The sequence below is a fragment of the Paramisgurnus dabryanus genome, chromosome 7 (assembly GCF_030506205.2).
Source record: "Paramisgurnus dabryanus chromosome 7, PD_genome_1.1, whole genome shotgun sequence".
NCBI lineage: Eukaryota > Metazoa > Chordata > Actinopteri > Cypriniformes > Cobitidae > Paramisgurnus > Paramisgurnus dabryanus.
The window spans coordinates 3,873,356-3,895,894 of record NC_133343.1 but is presented as its reverse complement, the minus strand read 5'-3'; the positions used below and the strand labels follow the sequence as shown (position 1 = coordinate 3,895,894).

Here is a 22,539-nt window from a genome sequence, read left to right as displayed (position 1 = left end):
ATTACAATCCAGGATGCTATAGCACTCAAACTTGCTCACAGTGTAAAACCAAACCCTACTCATTCACCAATCAGATCCGAGCGTTTCTCTCTTCTCTCTTCCTCATTTGCTGCGTTCCGCTGTCACTCGCGTGACGTATTACAAAGCGGCAGACCTAAACGCATCGGTTTACTTGGATTTGGAGCGATTTTCACACAAAAAAGAGGAATAACGAGCGCCATTGCGGAAAATCCTGGTGGCGAGGGAGAGAGAGAGGATGCAACAATATTTGTTTGGAAAAAGGCAAGGAAATACACTGAAAAAAATGGACTTGGTGGGTCTTTGAATTTAAATAAAATAAACATGTATATGCAACACAAAATATTTATATTCCTTGTGTAAACATAATTTAATTGATTATGATGAAAATGTTTTGTTTGAATGTAAAATGAACACATTATTCTCACATTGATTAAAAATGATTGAATTGAATACTTAAAGCAATAAAACTGAGTTTGCACACAAAATGGCACCTCCTAAACAGAAGGTGGCAGTAACGCTCAATAAAAAGGACGTCAATCGCCATAAAAGAAGAATAAAGATCGTTTGTTTTGGGCGCCAAAATGAAGACTCAGGCCCTGTCCCAAATGGCGCACTTCATGTGGACTTTCGGTCTTGTGGCCTTAAATTGCGCGTTCTCGCTTAGTCTACGAGTCCGTAGGGTGTCCCATCTGACATTTTTACGCTTTGAAGTGTGCTCGTCAGCGCCTCCTTTGCCCCCTTGATGCGGTCTTCAGCGAAGCCCGCACTGCAGCAGGCTTCGCGCACTTTGCCAACCCAGAAGTCCTTGCGAAAGGGCAATCGGACCAATCAGACGACGGAAGGGAGGAGTTCACACTGACGGGCAACTTCTCTACCTGTTTCCCGTGTGATGCTCGAGTCTGTCCCAAAATACGACTCCGGTGCACCCACGTGGACTCGCATCAAGGGTCCCTAAAGTCTGGACTACGTGATGTCATCAAAGTGTGGACTCTGAGGAGGACCACAAGTCCGGAGTGTGCCATTTGGGACAGGGCATCAGCAGCAGTCAGTCAGAAGAACTCTCTCAGACGGACATCACGTTATTAAAGTAAGTTCTATTATTTATTTATGTTCACTTTATACGTGATATATCTTCACTAGATAGACAGTTTTTTTACAATATGTAGCCATTGCAATGACTTGTAGTAAAAATGAGTTTGGAGGATGTTGGTGGAATAAGTTAACGTTACAGTCAGTCAGTCAGTCAGTCAGTCAGTCAGTAAGTGTAAGGCTCATAAAGAAAAACAGCGTTTTAAAAATGTCAGCTGTATAACGTTATTTCACGTTTGGTAGTTTTATCCGAGTTGAAAACTGTCAGATTTGAGTTGACTTTTGAGGCACTTTTTACTCAGTTGTTCTATGGAAACGGTTCAGGACAAATAAAACGCTAACCAAACGTTATTCTGTCCAGAGTAACGTTATCCATGTAAGTAATTTACCAGATGATATCAATTGACTACATTAATAATGACATTGCGTATGAAACAAACTGTCTGCTTAATCAGATGAACAGACCCGCGTCAGTTATTCGTGACTTCACTACGCCACGAGCAACACTTGATTCTATTAGAAAAAGCTTTTTTAAATGCCTCGCGTGACGTCTGGTATATTAACTGAAAAAATTGCTTTGAAGTGCCACACCTTAAAGCTGACGTTTTCAGAAGAGCACCTTGTTTTAAGATCTCATTTTGTCCAAAATTGCGTCCTATGACAGATATAATACTTATTTCATTATTGCTCTGTGTATGTGTGACCTTCATCATTTGAGGTTGTGTGTTGATTTCACCTCTGAATATTTCCTCTTATAGGTCCATCATCCTTGCATGCGCTACACACTCAAAAGCATTGGTAAGTAATTCCTATCACTGTTTTACTGCTGTTAGGAGCTAAATCTTATTTTTGTAACTAATATACATGTATTATTCTTTGACTCGCAGTACTCAAATATACAATGGTTGGTTAATTTGTTTTCAGATAAATGCTGAATTTAAAAGAATCACTACTGTCTTATGTTCCTGCGTGTCACCTGGACCTCCAATCCAAAAACCTGACGAAACTCTTCTATCAGAAAGGAGGACAGCTAGCAAAAAGACTTCAAACAATGAATGATCAAATGACAGAAGTAAGTAATATAGATTCATAGACATAAAAATGTGTAAACATTGTTGGAAGTACAGAAAATGTAGTATGTTTTAGTTACATCTTTTGGCACAAGGGTCATTAAAACACCTGGGAAGATTTAAAGGGATAGTTCACCCAAAAATAAAAATTCTCATCACTTACTCCCTATCATGTTGTTACAAACCTTTATAAATGTCTTTGTTCTGATGAACACTTAAGGAAGATATTTTGAGGAATGTTTGTTCCCAAACCAATCATAAGCCCCATTCACTTCCATAGTGGGGAAATATAATACTATGGAAGTGAATGGGGCTAATGAACAGTTTGGTTGCAAACATTCCTCAAAATAAATGTCTTCCTTCGTGTTCATCAGAACAAAGACATTTATACAGGTTTATAACAACATGACAGTGAGAAAATGACATAATTCACTTTTGCTGTGATTGTCAGGTATGGTAGCACACACTCGAAATGTGGCCTCTTTATTTAACTCATTCCAGTCTAGTAAACGCGCACACACACCTGGAGCAGTGGACCGTGCAGCTGCCTTGCTTTGTAACCCATATATTTGTAACCAATTGTAACATGCTGTGGCAATGCACATGGGTCTGTATACTTACATTTATATTTGTTTGCATTGTACTAATTTCCAATGACACTTTTATTGTAACAGTAACTTTTTTTCTGTTTCTTTAACTACATTTGTCTGTTTTGTACAGGGCATGGATGAAGTCAGCATCAGTGAGGTCATTTGAAGACACCACTGTTGGGATTTGTGCTCTCAAACAACATGCTTCTTGTGATGAAGAAGAGGATCTTTGTATAGTCCTGGAAGGCATGAAGGTGTTGCAACATCGTGCCATGTTGTTTGAGCTGATGTATGCCTTAAACCTGAGCTATCCTGATCTCTGCTTTATTTTTGAAAATATCCAAAAGATTTTAATGGAACTGCATTGAGCGTAACTTTAACGAACCGTTTCTTTCAGTGAAAGGATTAGAAAGACTGTGCTGCTCATTTATGTTCTTTTTATTTATCTGTTTTAAGTGTTTTTTCCTTATTAAAACATGAACAGTTTTCTGCTCAGAGTTGATTTTGGAAATGGTTGTTGTATTTTGTTTTTGTTGAATCTTTGATTATCAGTTTATACAAATGCTGTAGCTCTGACTTTCTGAAGGATTGATATTTTCCAGTTTGTAAATCCATTTAAAAAATAATAGTACTTACTGTTTTGCATGTCTCTTTGGAATGCAGTGTTTGTGCTTTAGCACTTCTAAATCTACTGTGATAGTAACTATTTTAAACATTTGGGTCAGTTTTACAGATGGGGCTTTTTCTAGTCCCAGACTGTTGCAATGCCTTAATTTGAAAACATATTGCACTGACATATCTTGACATATATCAGTGCCATTGTTTTGTCTCAAGATGTACTCCAGTGTTGTTTTTGTAAGGTAGGTTTGTTTGTAAACTTTTTTTGTAAAAAATATCCTAATATAACTAGGGCCTAGTCATGGATTAATCTACAACCTGTTTGGGAAATTGCCCCTTTGTATGTACTGCATGTGCTGATTGTTGTAATAGTTATTGACTGTTGTTGAATTAATGTGTAGTGATTTAAATGAATTGATGATCTGAAAGCAGTGGTTTGCCTCAATATCACTAAACTTTTGTTTAAAACTCTTTGCTTTTTATGCCAATGCAAATGTATTTTGTATTTAAAAAAGAAATAAATAACATTTGGATAATTATGGATGATTATTCTGGTGCCAGAAACATAATGAAATTGCTTTAGAGTTACATAATCCCATAATATAAGCATTAAAAAAGCATGTTGGAATTACAGATGAAAATCTAGTCCCCTTACATAATAAAATTACTTAAACATTACAAAATAAATGTGTTATAGTAAAGAGAAATAGCACTTTGAGTCAACATATTTATATTAGACTACTTGAAACAATTAAAATGTTTTGGTCTGACACATAAAAATTAAATGAGGAAAATTATGTTGGTTTAACACAATCGGATTATGTGGGACCGATGTACACATTAAAATTACGTAAATTGAAAGGATTTTTTTTTTCAGTGTACGTCTGGTCGTTTCTGAATTGGAAGGCTGCACACGTCATCAAGCCTGGGTTATTAAGGTAAACTGAGCATTACATTCGCAAGTCATAAGCATACTGCAACAATTTACGATTAACTAAGTATAATAGTCAACTTTGTAATTGTTAATATTGTGAAATAAGACAGTCTTGATGACGTATTAGAAATACGACATCCGGAGGCTGCAACCTTCAGATTGAGAAATGGCTTCTGCCACGACGAGTTCCTCATCAGAAAGTTGTAACATGACTGCGTTTCTCCCTGTTGTCTCAAAATGTTGATCGTTTAGCATTTTAAATGTTTAGTTTTTAGTTTAGTTTTAAGGTTGGCCAGTTCCTTTCCTTTGCGACAGTGCTGCGGCGCTTGTGGGCTCTAGGGGCGCTAGAAGTGAAAAATATGTGTCTAGCACCCCCTAGTGGCCAAAAGTTTCATGGTGTCCCTTTAAAACAAGCAATACAAATAAAATAAAATCTGCCAATTTTTTCTTTAATTAATTGTTGAATTAAAAAATTAAAGATTTTTTTCTTACCCCCCTTTTTTTATTGTTTTAAGTACAAATTCACCTAAATGTTATGTTTTTTGTCTAAAAACTAGACTGATTTTCTCAGGTAATTTTGCTCATCAGAAAATCTTAATAAAAAATCTTTGAGATATTTGTACTGAAAACAAGACAAAAATACTAAGTAAGAAAGTTTTTTTTTGTGAATAAAATTTCTATTTTTGGGGCTGACGCTTATGTGCATATTTATTTAGGCTTGACTTGCTGGTGTGTGAAAGAGAGAAAGAGCTTCTCTGATTTATTCTGTGTGCACATACTTATATCGGTTTGAATAGCGCTTTATGATCACGCTTGCCTATGCTAATACAGCACAGATGGAGGCATTTGTGTGAACTGGTGCCATTTTGATGCCATTACATGTAGATGTAATACAATCACAAACAATTGTCACACAAACAGCACACAGACCGGGCCAATGGGAGCGAATGCTAAGACAGCTGTGTTGAATTGAGAAAATCTTACCATCTTTAAACATTTCAACACAAGGGCACTCTGAGACAGTGGAGTGTGAGACAACCAGCATGCACCTCTTCATAGATTTCTACGAATTTCAAATGCACCACTTGCAAGTTCATTTTGCTAACTTGGTTAAACGTTCAGCTCCGAATAAAAGTGTACTCGTATGTTCCCATCAACATTTCCTACATCTGAATTTGTGATTACTAGTTTGTCACGTTCATTTTTAATGAATGCACACGCAGTGTTGCAGTTATGTGCCTGAACCGAAGTGAACTTCCAGTCTGTATTTATTTATCGGTCTGGCTAGTGGCTAAACTGAGGCCACAATATTTTTGTAATAAAAAACAAAACCACTTGCACAGTGTGATATATTTCATGGAGCTCTGTACTTACATTAGCCCAAAAGTTACAAAGGATTTGTAAATCCTCCTTTTAAAAAATGGCTCGTCCCTTGTCTCCCTTGTAATTGTCGCCCTTGTAGTGACTTGATATCCATGCTATCCTTAGTTTCCGGTTGTATAAACTATGGCAACACGTGTGGACAAATGCGGAATTGGCGGTTATGCAGCATTTAACACGCAGCTGTTGTGCGTTGCAGCTTATTCATTACGATGGCCAAAAATAATGTGATCAAATGTACAAACATTAATTCATTACCTCATCCATGAAGATGATTAGTGAATCCCATACGTCTCTGGATGGTAAAAAAATATCACATCATTTCACCCTCAAACTGCAAAAAATCTTACTTTTTTTGTCTTGTTTTCAGTAAAAATATCTAAAAATTCTTAAATTAAGATGCTTTTTCTTGATGAGCAAAACAACCCAAGAAAATAAGTCTATTTTTAGAGCAACAATATCAAATTTAATTTGTGCATTTTGTGCATAAAACAAGAAGCAATGGGGTAAGCAGATTTATCTTGAATTTTTCCTGAATTTAGTGTTTAGCAAAAATGTTGCTTACACCATTGGCAGATTTTTTTGCTTGTTTTATGGACAAAATCACTTAAATTTGATATTTCTGGTCTAAAAACTAAACTTATTTTCTTGGGTCATTTTGCGCATCAAGAAAAAGCATATTAATTTAAGATTTTTATATATTTTTACTGAAAACAAGACAAAAATACTAAGACATTTTTTCTTGAAAATAATTTTTTTGCAGTGCAGTGCATTCATAACGTCATTATGCTTCATCTTTGTTATTATGTTATTGTAAAATAGCGACCTCTAGTGATAAAAATCCTACATATTGTGCCTTTAACGTGACACACTGTAAACTACATACTTGAGAAAAACGCAATCAGATGGCAAAAAATGAAGATTTAAATTGCAATGCATCCATTAAACGACTTCAGCGCCAATGTACAATTCATTTTCTGACCTGCTGAAGTAACCAGAGCAGATAACCCATGTAGACTAATTGCCAAGTTGACTCAGTAGGTAGATGGTGGCCTACAGCACTTCTGGATCTTGGCTGCCAGGTTGTCAAGACAACATGTCCAAACCTTCTCAGTATGAAAGGAGCAGGTGAACCTTTCCTGTCTCTCACCGCTCTGCATATCTCCCTGTGAGCCAATTAATCCAGTACAGATCTCATTTCTGTGGACGTACGTTAGAGATCACGGTACACCTGCAGACACCATCATATCACACAACTAAAGCTCAGCCTGTGCTTCTGGATGACATCGAGGTTGATCTCAAGACTGCATGTTTCTTTTCCCTTAATAATAAGGAGATTAGCATTGGAAATCAATGTATTTATAGTAGTTAAGTGAAAAGTCCTGTCAGATTTAATAATTCTACTTCAAAAACCAAACAACAATTATTTCCAACACAAAAGAGCCATTTCAGGGAAATTATTTAATCAAAAATGAGATTTCATCCGACTAGCTGATGCAAATCACATTGGTGTCGTATGCTTAGTTTAAGTTCACAGTGCATGTGCATTTATGGTTAAGTTGCATTAACAGTTATTACACATTTATTAAAAACACAAAATATGCAACATAAAAACCACAAGGGTCATCTCTGATAATGCAATACATGTAAATTTTTATCTTATTATACTGAAATAAATATTAAACTCACTTGATATTAATAATGATAGCCTATTTCTTTCATCACAAAATGTGAATTTTTGCTTTTTTGCCACAGATTTGGACATTTTTGCATGTGCCTGGATGCTGGATAAAACGAGCAGTTTAATAAATATCTCAGGTTTCATCGTTTTCTCCCTTTTTTATTAAAAACATTTCAATTGGTAACACGTTTCACTTCTATACATAAATGTTCTTACGCCATTTAAAAGTCAGTCTTCACCTATGTATTTCAAGCAATAACAAGCTATTGTGCAAATACTTTGCTCGATCGTGGTGTACTTCTTAACTCTTTCACTGCCATTGACAAGTTATCTCGTCAAGTAAGAGAAAAAAATTCCATGAAAAAAATCGTCACTGATGAATTTTTATGTTAATCTGCAATACCGCGATTATCAGCTAGTTGGCGAACTTACCCAATTTATGAAAACGCTGAAGCCAAAACGTTATTTACTAATTTTTAACTCTACGTATGGTTTGATAATCATCCTGAATCTGATCTCTAACAAACTTCCTTCAAAAAAAATGCTATTATTTAGCTTTTTGATATTTATTTATTTTTTTTAAAGAAAAATACCCATATTTAAGCGTTTATAAGAAGAGTAAAATATATAGATAGGATGAAACGCTTTTTTTTCATTGTGTTTGTTTGTTTAAAAGCAGAGCGTCTGTTTTTTTCATTTGATATATTTGTATGTTTATATATTTTTAGAAGAACATTTTCCTGGAAGGCATTTTGTGAAACTTTTGTGAAAATCTCAAAAAATGGTGGCGGGCAACTTTTCAAAAATTGACTGGCGGGAATGAGTTAATATCAGGTATACCCAACGCTATCTCATGGCAATTCGTATGTAATTTATGAGGCGGCTAATTTGTACAACCACTTTCATACATTTCTGTATGGTTCCCTTTTGCCCCAGTGAAGTTTGGGTTGGGGCAGGGTTTCATTATTGTTTTTTTATTAAAATCGTATGCTTTTATACGATTCACTTCATACGAAATCATAAACAGAGCTGAAAAGATGCTGCATAACATAAATGACCCATATTTACTTTCAGGACTGCAGCACACATTTCAAATAATCAGAGCCATCTCGAGTAAACCAGGACGTCTGGCTATTACAGTATAGTCTCCATCAAACAATAATATTCCTAAAAAAATCTGTTTATTGTGCGGTCTCGGTACAGCTTATGATATTAGTGGGAATGGTTTCTTATACAGTACATGAGACTAGTGATTAAATGCTCCAGATTTATAATATTGAGATGAACATGCAAGAGGTTTAAAGTGGAGCAGTATGTTTTCATAGATTCATCTCTTCTTAAAAGCCTCTTAGCATAATGAAAGGCTTGAGACAAGTAATCTCCAATATCTAATTCTGTACAAAACAATCTGATTTAAAACAATATCACATAAAATATATGAGTGACTATAAGGATGAATATCACGAAAAAGCCTGGCAATTATATTGCATTATATTAATAATATAAAAGCATATATATCCTCTAATATATATATATATATATATATATATATATATATATATATATATATATATATATATATATATATATATATATATATATATATATATATATATATATATATATATATATATTAATTCAACAAGGTGCTAAGAGCATTCTTTAGAAATGTTGAGAGAATAGCATCTGGCAGTTGATAGAGATTTGTGGGATGCACATCCAGGTCACAAAGCTCCCTTTCAACCACATCCCAAAGACGCTCTATTGGGTTGAGATCTGGTGACTGTGGGGGCCATTTTAGTACAGTGAACTCATTGTCAAGTTCAAGAAACCAATTTGAAATGATTTGAGCTTTGTGACATGGTGCATTATCCTGCTGGAAGTAGCCATCAGAGGATGAGTACATGGTGGTCATAAAGGGTTGGACATGGTCAGAAACAATGCTCAGGTAGGCCGTGGCATTTAAACGATGCCCAACTGGCACTAAGGGGCCTAAAGTGTGCCAAGAAAACATCCCCCACACCATTACACCACCACCTGCACAGTGGTAACAAGGCATGATGGATCCATGTTCTCATTCTGTTTACACCAAATTCTGACTCTGCCATCATAATGTCTCAACAGAAATCGAGACTCATCAGACCAGGCAACATTTTTCCAGTCTTCAACTGTCCAATTTTGGTGAGCTCGTGCAAATTGTAGCCTCTTTATCCTATTTGTAGTGGAGATGAGTGGTACCCGGTGGGGTCTTCTGCTGTTGTAGCCCATCCGCCTCAAGGTTGTGCGTGTTGTGGCTTCACAAATGCTTTGCTGCATACCTCGGTTGTAACGAGTGGTTATTTCAGTCAAAGTTGTATATATACATATACTAAAACCTTTATTGAACAATACCGTTCTTGTCTTAGGACAACTTTGATGAACTTTTTTGATCTACTTTGAATGCTGACTGTCTGGTGAGGTGAAGGAAACAATTTCGCCTTATGTAGTCAAGACTTTTTGGCGATAGCAGAAAATATACAGAGCATCTCTTACTTCACTTCATGCAGAGGAAAAATGGAGCACTGCCCATCCACAAAGACAACTTCGCTGAGACAGCCTGATAAAAGTCAATTTGGAAAGCAGTGGCCCAAATCTCAAAAGGCCACCATGCTGTGTGTATGCGTGCAAAACTGATACAGCAAAGTGAGCGAAAAATGGGCCATCTGAAGGACTACCTATTTAAAATCACCATATATATGTGTGTGTATATAAGACAACCTGGCATGAAAGCAGACGATCTATGAGGTTAAGGACTATTGACGGACAGGCCTGTAGAAAGTTGATTTGCACTTGTGTCCTATGTTAAGCTTTGTAATCCCCATCACTTCTTATAAGATGTTCTCTTTATTTAAAATAATGATGATGTGTCAGAAAGCTCTGGTGAAAACCACAAAGTGATAAGTCACTGTTAAATCTCCTGTTGATAAAGATCATTAGGAAGGACTGGGAGGATATAGGGGGCCGGCCAGGTGCCTCAATCTCCGATCGATTTGATTTGCTAATGCATCAACCCGGACCGATGCCATCTCAGATCTTGTATCCATTTAGCTATTTTCTTCTTTAGTTAATTGTTATTCTCTGTAAACAACAATAACAACAACTAGGTGACACCATCTGTTTCCACAGATGACAACACATTTATTAATAATTCATAATATTAGGGTAATTAATAATTCATGACAATGTCATTAACTAAATGGCTTTTGGCTGACATCACCCAACTCTTGCTTGTAACAACCTGTTACACGGAGTTCACCTAACAATCAATCTCGAATTATTTTTAAAGCGTTTTCACTTTTTTGCATTTTAGCAAAGCTGCTTTACATTAAAAACAGAGTAGTACAGGTGATTACATAAAAAATATAAAATATGGTATCATTACAAAATACAAAAACAGCTATTGAGTGCCGCAGTGATTACGTATTTTTGCAGGTTAGCAGGACACTGGTTTCCTGGTTAAAAACCCCGTTCATTTTTCTCACAAACCTTTGAATTTAATGCAAAAAATAAACTCTGTTTATCACAAAAGTTTATGACACTTACACATTTTGTCCAACAAGACTTTTATGATTTTATTTTTTCAAGTCTACACTGCAAAAAATGATTTTCAAGAAAAAAATTCTTAGTATTTTTGTTTTGTTTTCAGTAAAAATATCTATAATCTGATGAGCAAAACAACCCAAGAAAATAAATCTAGTTTTTAGACCAAAAAATATCAAATATAAGTGATTTTGTGCATAAACAAGCAAAAAAATCTGCCAATTGTGTAAGCAATTTTTTTTCTTGAATTTAGTGTTTAAGAAAAATGTTCAATATTTTTTTGCTTACCCCATTTGCAGATTTCTTGCTCTTTTTATGTAAAAATCACTTAAATTTGATTTTTTATTTTGTCTAAAAACTAGACTTATTTTCTTGGGTCGTTTTGCTCATCAAGAAAATACATCTTAATTTAAGAATTTTTACATATTTTTACTGAAAACAAGACAAAAATACTAAGATTTTTTTCTTGAAAATCATTTTTTGCAGCGTGTTTTCATTTCTAGTAAACGCATTTAGACTTCAAAATTCATTAGAGTTGTTTTCATTTGTGGGACAAAAAGTGTCATAAATGGCACGTCAATGAATTGCAGTTTAAGTCACTATTGCCCCTTAACAACAGGGGCCTCCTTAAACTTCCAATAGGGCCTGAAAATGACTTAAAATTGTTCATAATAAAACAAAACAAGTATTAATATAAGCTAAAACAGTGTTTTTGATTGAATCCAAGCTTTAAGATTTTTTGTAAAAATTGTAAATAGGGGACCTTTAAATATTATTGTGGACAATAAGGGGGCCTTGAAATAAAAAAGGTTAACAACCCCTGAAATACAAGTATATTATCAATATCAACTCCAAATAAACAATCAGACCAACATATACATACCATTGTGATACAAGATGTATGAAAGTTCAAACTCTTTAAAATTTCACATTAGTCGCGAAGCTAATACAATGTACAATAAATGCTTTGCGACTTTTCATTCTGACTTTATACAGATACTGGACATACAGGCTTTGCCAGGATATCTGTTAAAGTGTAGTTTACCTATTTGTCAGATTAAAAACCTGGCAAGGTAACAAACTCTTTTTTTTTAATATGGAACTGTGCCATCAGGCCAGATGCCTCGCAGACAACGCAGACCAAAAGAGACAGAAATTGCCTGAAGTAGAACAAACTTACTTTCCTATGGGACAAGCTAATTATTTCGATAATTACTATCTGAACTCTTCATCCGAATAACAGTGACAGCCAGACGCCACAGCTGGTACATCAGGCCACAAACACACATTTATCTACAACACAAACGCATCAACACACAATAAATACGCAAGGTAGCCGGCTACAAACATGTAGACGTTAATCAACTTCCTATTCAAACGATGGTAGTTGACCTAAAAGTTTCTTCACACCACAATAAAAAAAATTCCCTGTTCACCCACACTTATTAAACAACACGGCAATGAATCTGTCCAAAATTTCCATTTATAGCAAATATATACTTGCAGTACCCATGTTTCTGTAATAGATAGACTCAAAGAAGTAGCGTATATTGACACACAAAGACACACACACTTGACCTTCTGGCTTTCTCTAATGCAATGTTAATAACTTAACGCTTGCATTGAATTTGTTTCAGACCTAAGGGTGAATTTTTACATTGACACAAGCAAACTGGCTGAAAAATCCGACTGGCTATAAAACCGGCTGCTATACACAGAGATACAGTAAACGACAAGCGGCGAATAATTCTCAAGTCGTCCTGCCAACCATCATTCACACAGACTCCATCCAAAAGACTGTATGTGCAGTTCTCTCTGCGTCTTGCATGTGTTTAAAAATAGACAATGGAGGATGTTTACGCGGGTGTCGTGAAGTCTATTAAAGGATTGAGATGCAACAAACGCGAGAGCGACTGACAGGTTTGCGGTGACGAGTCGCGATATGGCATCATCAAAGATCGGCAAGCATGACAACATGTATAAAATCAACTTCTCTTGTTGGGATTGTGACTGTCACAATCTGGCAACCCTTGTCCTTTATAGCCATCAAACAACATGACATTTTCTCTCTCACATACACTTCATCTGAAGCAAAATACCATCATGCTGTTATCGACTTGACATTGATTTTTAAAGTATGCGGCGCAGTCAGAGAGACGTAAAATGCAAGTTTTAGTATCTGATAATAAAATATAACCACACAAAATAGGCCGTCATTGGAGCGTGGAGCTAAAAGTCGAATGACCCGACACGATTTTTATGGTACTGAAAGAACCGAGAAGCGAGATATTTTAAGGGTAGCACCTGTGGGCCCTGCTTTCTACACTAATGCAGGAGCTCTTATAAAAAAGCATTTTAAAGGTCTGGCGCATGTGATGCCGATGCTACTTTCAGGGAAATGTTTCAAACCATCCATCTTCGCCAAATAAAAGAGCACCCTTCACCTGTAGATGCCTCCAGGAGTGACCACTTATCTCAAATAACCAGCTCCTCGGTTAATAACGGAAAGAGAGAGCAAATAAGAGGGAAGAGTGGTAAAAGAATCAAGAATAAAAACTGAAGAAGAAATTGACAATAAAAAATAAGAAAGAGAGAGAGGCAATAAGAAAATGGCAGAAAATGAGGTTGGAGGCTTTGAAAACAGCGTCTGCAACTTAATAATGACAAAACTTGGTTGAAACAACTAAAGGGGTTTTAGTTCCAACAAAATCCTTGAAAGGGTTTTAACGTATGCCGCTAAAAGCCAACAATATATATATAGTTGTGCTCATAAGTTTACATACCTCTTGCAAAAACCAACGATGGATTGTAAAACGTAATTTTTCAACCCAAAGCATCAAAAAACGAAGCTTTGTGACATGGATTTTGCATCACTTTGAAAACGCTAAAGGTACCCATACATTGTAAATTTAAAGAAACTACTTAATTTGGTAACACTTCAAAATTTTTTTACTTACATTTTTCACCTAAAGTAAAACTTTTAAGTTTAATAAACTAAATTTTTTTTTTTACTAATTAAAGTAATTTTAAGTTGATCCAACGTACGTTAGAGGTCTTTAAGGGTCCGCTTAGATCTAATAACCTGAGGTCTGACCCGAGAACCAAGCGAGTTTGGGTTTAACCGTTTCGTGTGTGCCTCGGACAGGTAGCAGCCTTGGATTATTTAAAATTAATGTATTTTTGCCGAACAGACCCAAAATGACCCAAACTATTTTGGGTTTGTACATCAATGTCCTTTTCTGACCACTCCTCTGTTTGCCAAGAGTGTTTGCGACAACGTGTGGTTGGCGGTAGGTTAATTTTCATTGAGCCAGACCTGTAAATACATTTTAAATGTACATTTTAGTGGTTACCTTCAGATTACAAAGTAAAATAATTGAAGCTAAGGGCCAAATTGGTTGCGAGACCAGCATGGTTTCTTTCTGTCTGACTGTGTCTGTTTACATTCGGATTCAGTTGAATTGTTACGGGTCTGGTCTTTCTTGAAAAAAAATGTATGCATGTATTTTGTATGCATGTATGCGGTCATTTCGGGTCGGGTACATTTCTTTACACCCGAGAAGACCTCTAGTGTAAGCATCACTATGTAGATGAATGCCAATGTTTCCAATGGGAAACTAGGCATTGTTTTCTGCAGGAAAAAAAAAACGATTTAAAGTCTCCAAGGAGGACATCGTATTTCCATGTGAAAAAAAATCTCATAATAAAAATGGTGGGCGTGGCTTCTGTTTTCCACTGTGCTTTGATTGCATACTGTATAGAAAAGTAGGCGTTTCATTTAGAAATGGCAGCAGACTGACAGTTTTAGGGGGCGGAGCTAACGGATGCTCCCACCCAAGCATTCTAGCTGACATCATCAGAAAAGGATCACTGAAATACATTTTCAGATTTTGAGTTTATAAGTTTATAAGGGCACATGCATTTTAAACTTGCATGGATCAATTGTTTACAATAAACACTGCAATATTACATAACAATTGTCGAAAAGTTACAAAAAGTACTCCCTGAATAAACGATTTCACGTAATAGTCAAAATAACAGAATTTATGCAAATTTTAAACGTTTTAAAACGTTAGTTGACATTTACAACTTTTATGATGAATGAGTGATTGTATGTTTTGTTATTCTTCTATTAGAATCTCTGGAGCCATCCAACTTAAAGGTGCTCTAAGCGAATTGACGCGTTTTAGACCATAAAACATTTTTTGTTACATACAGCAAACATCTCCTCACTATCTGCTTGCTGCCTGTCCGCTGATAAAACTGTAAAAAAACGCGATCTCTGTAGATAGCCCAGGCTTCACAAACGGCAATAACAACACAGTGGCCAAACCTAGCACCACAAAACAAAACAAAGTGTTCCAGCCAATAAACGACAAAACGGATTTGGGGGTGGGGGTTGGGCGCATTCATGAAAGCACGGAAGGGAGGGGGAGGAGTTAGCTACGCTCCGTCTGTTTGAAAACAATTCAAACGTCAACAAAAACTAACGTCTCGCAGATTCGCTTAGAACGCCTTTTAGAAGGAAACACAATGCATTAAGAGCTAAGGTTATGTAAAGTTTCGATCAGGATGATCTGTATAAATGTTTATAATTTTGTGATCTGGGAAATATGCAAATATTTTATGCGGAGGAGACATTTACATTTATACTGTAGCTATGGAAAGCTACGGATTGTAAATGTGGGCTTTTGTGTGAACTAATCATTTAATACTATAGCAAGTTTTATTCTAACTTTTACATATAAAGTTCAACTCGGTGAAAACATATGGTCGAGCTAATGTAATCGCAGAGATTCAGCCCCTGGAGTATCCACAGTCTTTACTTAAGAAAAGGATCCATTTCCTATCCAACATCTCTGAACAGAAATGGTAGCTCTTCGCACATGCATAATTCACGAGGTCTCTTTCTTCTTACAGTAAATACACCTTACTTTATAAAGAGGGTATTGACCAACTTTCGAAAACGCTTAGATGCAATGTTTCTTTGACTTAAACTAGGCTAAGGCTTTGGTGTTTACGCAAAAGTGCTTTTGTTAAAAGAAACCAAATGCCACATGTTATGTTATTTGGTTTCCTGGTTTCTCAATGCCAAACAGCTTCCTCAAATCTGCTAATGAGCGAATCCCTCACAGCGTTGAGATCTCACACTTGTTAATCGTAACTAATGTAACCCCTCGGATCGCTCAGAGTAACGCAGCTTAGCTGATTTCCCTCTTACCGGTATAAATAAATTGGGTCTTGCCTGTCTTCGCACCAGCCTATCCCGACAGCAGGTCAATAAATCAATAATGCGTGCACATACAAGAAAAAGCAATTCAAAGTTGCCATTTCCATCCCAAAGCATGTCCCTACAAGCTCAGAAACATTTCTCTTCATTGCTGACAGATCTCTCCAGACAGTCTAGCACTGCTTCATGAATATTCGCGGACATGTTGGGCGACAAAGCAGCTGGAAATGTGAACGTCAATCCCACGATTCCCTGCTTTTCTGCGAACCATCAGGACATGGAGTTTCTTCACATGCCAATGACAAATGTAACTTATTCCACTGGGAAAATGATTTAAAATGACAAACAAATATTTGTTGTAGTGTGTTAACGGGAGATATAACTAACAGCGCGTGGGCTTCGATGTGGTACAGGGTTTGTAGCTAAAGGATCCCTTTCTGGATATTGTGCACTTATTCCAAAACTAATGCATTCTAATAGATAATATGCCATGTCTTGGGTGCAACTGACCCGAGGTTAATCACGATGCTAACCTTTGAAAGAGGACGAATGAAGAAACAAGATATATTGCGCATTCACACTGACCTCCGGACAACAAGCAATATGTTCCCTGAATACAACCTTGCTCATAATATGCGCATAATCCGATTAGCAATTCAACAGAATTCGATTCAGGATGGTTTTCAAAGCCATTTATCAAAACATTTTACGTATTGATATTCATTTGGAACACACACAACTATCCAGAATAAATTTGTGATAAATGAAATAACAAAAAAGGAGGCCGTCCGTCCCCAACACTACTGAGCTGAAAAGATGACAGTTTAACCCTCTGGGGTCTAAGGGGTTTTTAGGGCCCTGGGGAAGTTTTGACATGCACTGACATTTGTGCTTTTTTCAGTTGCTTAAAAACATATTAATGGCAAAAGTCTCATAACACTGTGTTCAGCACAAACTGGGCTACAATATTATATGATCAACATGTATGTACATGTTTGTATTTTTGAGAGAAAAATGTTTATGCGTGGTTTTTGAAAAAGCAAAATTTTTAAGTCACTGATATAACTCCACAAAACTCATTCTTAACATGTTTCCCAAGACTTTCCAAACTGGATCTAGTAGTCTAGAGATATTGATTTACAATTTCTAAGACACTTTTGCTTGAGAGAGGCTGTATGCGTGGAGGCGGGAAAGCTCCTGAATAATCAGTGATTGACAGCTGAGAGACAAAAGAGTTGAATAATGAGCCACATAATAAGCCTTGTGGGGATGTTCAACAGGAATGTAACTACCTCTGTAGTAAAACCATGATAAGGTTTCCTTTTCAACATAATGTAAATACACACACACACATATATATATATATATATATATATATATATATATATATATATATATATATATATATATATATATATATATATATATATATATTTCTATTGAAATATTTTCTATTCATTTCACAAGTATAAGTTACCTTTTAAAATCCATGGTAGCCTAATCCTGGTAAAGATACTGTATAATATATATATATATATATATATATATATATATATATATATATATATATATATATATATATATATATATTTCTATTGAAATATTTTCTATTCATTTCACAAGTATAAGTTACCTTTTAAAATCCATGGTAGCCTAATCCTGGTAAAGATACTGTATAATATATATATATATATATATATATATATATATATATATATATATATATATATATATATATATATATATATATATATATATATATATATTCTATTGAAATATTTTCTATTCATTTCACAAGTATAAGTTACCTTTTAAAATCCATGGTAGCCTAATCCTGGTAAAGATACTGTTTGGCCATCGTAAAATGAACACACTTCAACACAGGGTTAGTGTTTGGTTGGCCAGCGAGAGGTTTACTTTTGTGCAGTAAAAAGCTCAAAAGAACAACTGCATATCGTTGTCTGGACTCCTATTTGTGTTTTTGTAATCATTATAGTAGAAACACAACCAGGGACACGCGTGATAAACTTATCAATGTTTGTTTACAGCCGCCGCCATTACCTCACGTGTTGATCATGAAAGCAGTGAATGTGTGCACATGCGAGTGATCCTGTGTTTAATAAACTTGCTGTGCGGAGATATGACGCAAATAAATAAGGATTGTACTGTTTGCAATCGCGTATTTTATAAGAATACCAAAAAGCGCGTCGAGTTTCCTGACTCGCGTGTTTGTGTATGTGCGTTCCCGTCGCCTCAGCTGTTTGACGGAAGACAAAGAAAACACTCGCGTCTGGAGAAACTGACACACATCCGCAAGCAGGGGCGTAGCAACCGGGGGGGACGGGGGGGTCACGACCCCCCCACTTTTACTGTGCGTTCACAAGGCCACCAAGCATCAAAGTGGCCAGAAGTCATAAATTTTTAATGAGAGACGGAGGCGAGCTCCGGCGAGCAACAGCGCAGTGCGTCATGTACAGTGTTCTCTGATTTGTTACTTAGATTTGAGTGAACTAACATTCAGCCAATCACAGAGCGTGTCTGCATGAGCTTCAAATCTCTTGTTGCTCTTGTGAAGTTTCGTTTGTTCATTTACTTTTGCTATTACGCCGTCTGGGATAAAATGCCCCCTAGAAAAAAGCAAAGGACGATTAGCCTACATAATTTTTTCAAACACACGTTAGATAATGTTGCAGTATGTCGTGATGACACAAATCACGAGATAAAGTTTTCATGTTATGATTTAACCTACTGTAGTTAAAATACACTATGGAGTCGGACCTCCTCACGCTGCGCAGGATTCAGCGTGGGTTGCACAGATTAAAATAAGCAGAGTTTAGAGCTAAAATATGGTTTGTTTATCTCAGTTTAATTTTAATTCGAGTTGTGTTGCACCACTTACATTTAAACACAGCTTACAAACCTTATAATATAGATTAAAACTTATTTATGTTAAACCCATCATCTGCGCTGATGAATCTGCCGGTGTAATTAAACAGCAACAAATGTTGACGTTGTCATTCATAAAGAAAATAAACAGTTTATGCAGGCAAATGTAATATATTTTTTTTGTAGCCTATATTATAAATCACTATACATCGGTAATCTAAATATCTTATTCAAATAAAAACATTTGACCATCATTAAAACAATCAATTGTATTGATTAACGAAGCAATGTGGCAGGAAATATTGCGAAGCTCAGTTATTGTGATATAATGAATGAACAAGATGTTCCGACGCGACGCATTTGTCATGCAGCACCGCCGTGTGTCCGTTTATTCACTGCTCTCAGTTTCTGACTGGAGCGCGCATGACAGAGGAGAAGCGCATACGAGCATCGGGAGCTGTCACTGGTAGTGTTAAGTAATATTTTTAAGCCGTCAAACTCACTCTGTTGAGACGTTATAATAAACGCATCTTTGAATAGTGCCACCACGCTCGCGGTGTCTGTTTCTGATGATTTAGCCACATATTTAATTGTAGAAAATCTATTTGAACTCATCAAACATTAAAGTTAATCAGAGATTTAAAACAAAGTTTAAAGTAATGGAGCAACAGGATTAAAGATAATCTAGTTTAATTGTAAAAAGTTTGGAAGTTTTGATGTTTTGAACAGGAGGTGCTGTGAAATAATTTTTTTTTTAACAAAAAACCTATGAGCCTATAGGCCTATTTTAAATACATTTTAAAAAGAAATACATTGAGTTTTAATACTTTATTGTCATATACACTTCAGTGCACACAGCCAGGGTCTGAAACATACAGACATCATCAGTTATAAGATAAATATATGCGCTATTAATCAGAAGCAGAAATACTTTGAATAATCCCAGGGAAAATTACTTTCATTATAACTTCAGATATACATACATAGAACATATTTTAATACAACATATAATATTATAACAACATAATAATAATTAAACTTCACAATTTTTAATATCCATGCGGACGAAAATATTTTACTTTCGTTTTTAAATCACACGTCGATTAACAGTGGTAAAATATTCTCACAGAAACATACCTAGTATATTTTTATATAGATCTTTTTTTTACTAAATAATACTATTACTGTCTTTTTTAACTTACAATTCATAAATGGAACAAAAATAATAATGGGTTTAGTTCTGATATTGTATACTTTTATAAAATAAATACATGGTGTATAATTACATTTTTAGAATATATTAGGCTTTATATAAGGTTTGTACTCTAAAAATTCTTTATTTGTTACAAACAAGAGATAAAGAATTTACAAACGTTCTCATCTCACCATATCCACAGGTACATAGTCATTATATACAATAAATTCGTGGGGAAGCATTTAAATAAAAAAAAATAGATGCATTCGTTTAAAGTAAAGCATTTATTTACTTAGATGAAGCAGCTATTTACGCCTTCTAACGTCTCATAATCGGTCATCATTTATGTCCAAGAGACTCAATAATAATCTTTTACATTTTAATCCTTTAATTTTTCATATTAAAAAGCGTTTTTGTGCTTCTTCGCATTCATGTATGTGATAAGCAAACCCGCGTTGTCATCCCGTTAATACTGTATGCGCATAATATCAACGCGCTCTTTACTATAGCAAAAGACACTCGCGTCGCGCATTGCGCCGGTTGTATAATAGAGTCCAAAGTCTCTCATGAGCTAGGGGACGAATGCCCAGGGAGTTCAGAATTCCTGTGTGGGCATGCATTAGCCAAAGGTGTGTGAGTCTATTCTGGGTCATGGTGCTGCTTACCCATGTCTTCAAAAGACGCAAGGCGGAGAAAGTGCGCTCGGATGAGGCCACGGAGATGGGTAGGCACAGACAGTAATGAAATTAAAATCCAAAATACACGTAATAACCTACGTGTGTCAAAAATAATCTCCTAAAATATTCATAAGTAATATATAAATTGTGCAAAATATTTTTACTTAAAAAAATCTCCATCTCGCCAACAGTGGGTGCTGCAGCACCCACAGCACCTCCACTTCCCACGGCCATGTATGATTAAATAACTTACTTCCATCTTGAAAATATTAAAAACTTGTAAATACATTGATTTAGGTTTTATTGCTATATTTTCATAAAATGTATGTTGTATAAAATTAGTGTAGATGTAATCTGTATATTCATCAAAATACAAATGTAGTGTAACTGAAATATTGTAACTATCATAAAATATCTTTATTTCATAAAAATAAAGTAGGCTATAGATGGTCTCACATTGGTTTCAAAGTCCTGCAGTATTTTTAAATTGTGAGTATGATTTCACAAATATAGGTTCATGTAAGCTATCATGGCATGTTCCCAAAATTGCCACTAGGGTGCTGTAAAATGCCAATTGGTATTCTATTTTGGAATGTATTATTATGAACAGCAGCTTTACTGTCCCCCCCACTTTTAAAATGGCTGCTACGCCCCTGTCCGCAAGTAAATAAGGATTTATATGTCGGACATCGATCCCGTCACACTGACGAAGCACACACACTCGCGTCTGTCTGGAGATTTAGGCGCGAGTAAACAAGTATGTGATGTGTGCAATCGCATCTTTTATAATGATACCACAAAGCGCTTCAAATATGAGGCATTGTTTGTGTGTGCGTTTGGACGTCGATCGAGTCACACTCGCGTCTGGAGATAACTTTAGTTACAGTCACGAGTAAACAAGTAGATGTCATGTTTCCAGCACTCGGATTAAAACTCAACACAGCAGTGAATGGCTGGCTGCAGAGACGGAATGGAATGTCCATTGACTGTGGGGTTGACTAATGAATATGGATGATCTCTGCTCTTTTCTTCAATGGAGCGGGGCGTGGCTCATTATAGATAATGAAGCAACAGAAGAAAGACGGTACATCTCTCTCTTCTAATACAGTTAACAACGAATTACAATATTTGTTTTCGATTTCACTTACATCTTCCAAAAGCAGACATTCCAAGCATTATGTAGACATTTATCTTTTGTTTATATGACAAATATTCGTTAAGTGACAGTTCATTTTTCTGACGTGTTTCTGAAAGGACTTCACTGAGGGAGAGAGAACAAAACGCGCATCATGTTTATTTTCTTAATTTTGCGAAAAGCACAACATGCTGTTTTTATTGGGAGTGGACAGAAAAAAACTAGACAATTTTACGTTTTAAATGATGTATAAATCATATCTGTATGTCAAAAATCAGCAGACTTATCTAAGTCTCTTTGTGGAATGATCGAAAAATAAAGAGTTTGCGGCGCCCGCGCCGCAGCCGACCCCAGAGTGTTAACTATTGAGTTTTCTGTCTCTTTTAGTCACCGGCTTGATCTTTGTCCAACTTCAACTTCCTTTAAAGATCAGCTATTGTTCTAATAACAAACT

The 22,539-nt window shown here is 35.8% G+C and overlaps 1 protein-coding gene and 1 long non-coding RNA gene across 2 annotated transcripts in view; one reads left to right on the top strand and one right to left on the bottom strand.

The window, feature by feature from the left end:
- The window catches only part of LOC135783174 (protocadherin-9), a 351,944-nt gene that overhangs the window by 248,308 nt on the left and 81,097 nt on the right, over positions 1-22,539 (bottom strand). The window lies entirely within an intron of this gene.
- Positions 1,115-3,097, top strand: LOC135783175 (uncharacterized). The gene is made up of 3 exons (XR_010545587.2): positions 1,115-1,908; positions 2,035-2,182; positions 2,901-3,097. It is a non-coding gene; the product is annotated as an uncharacterized lncRNA (long non-coding RNA).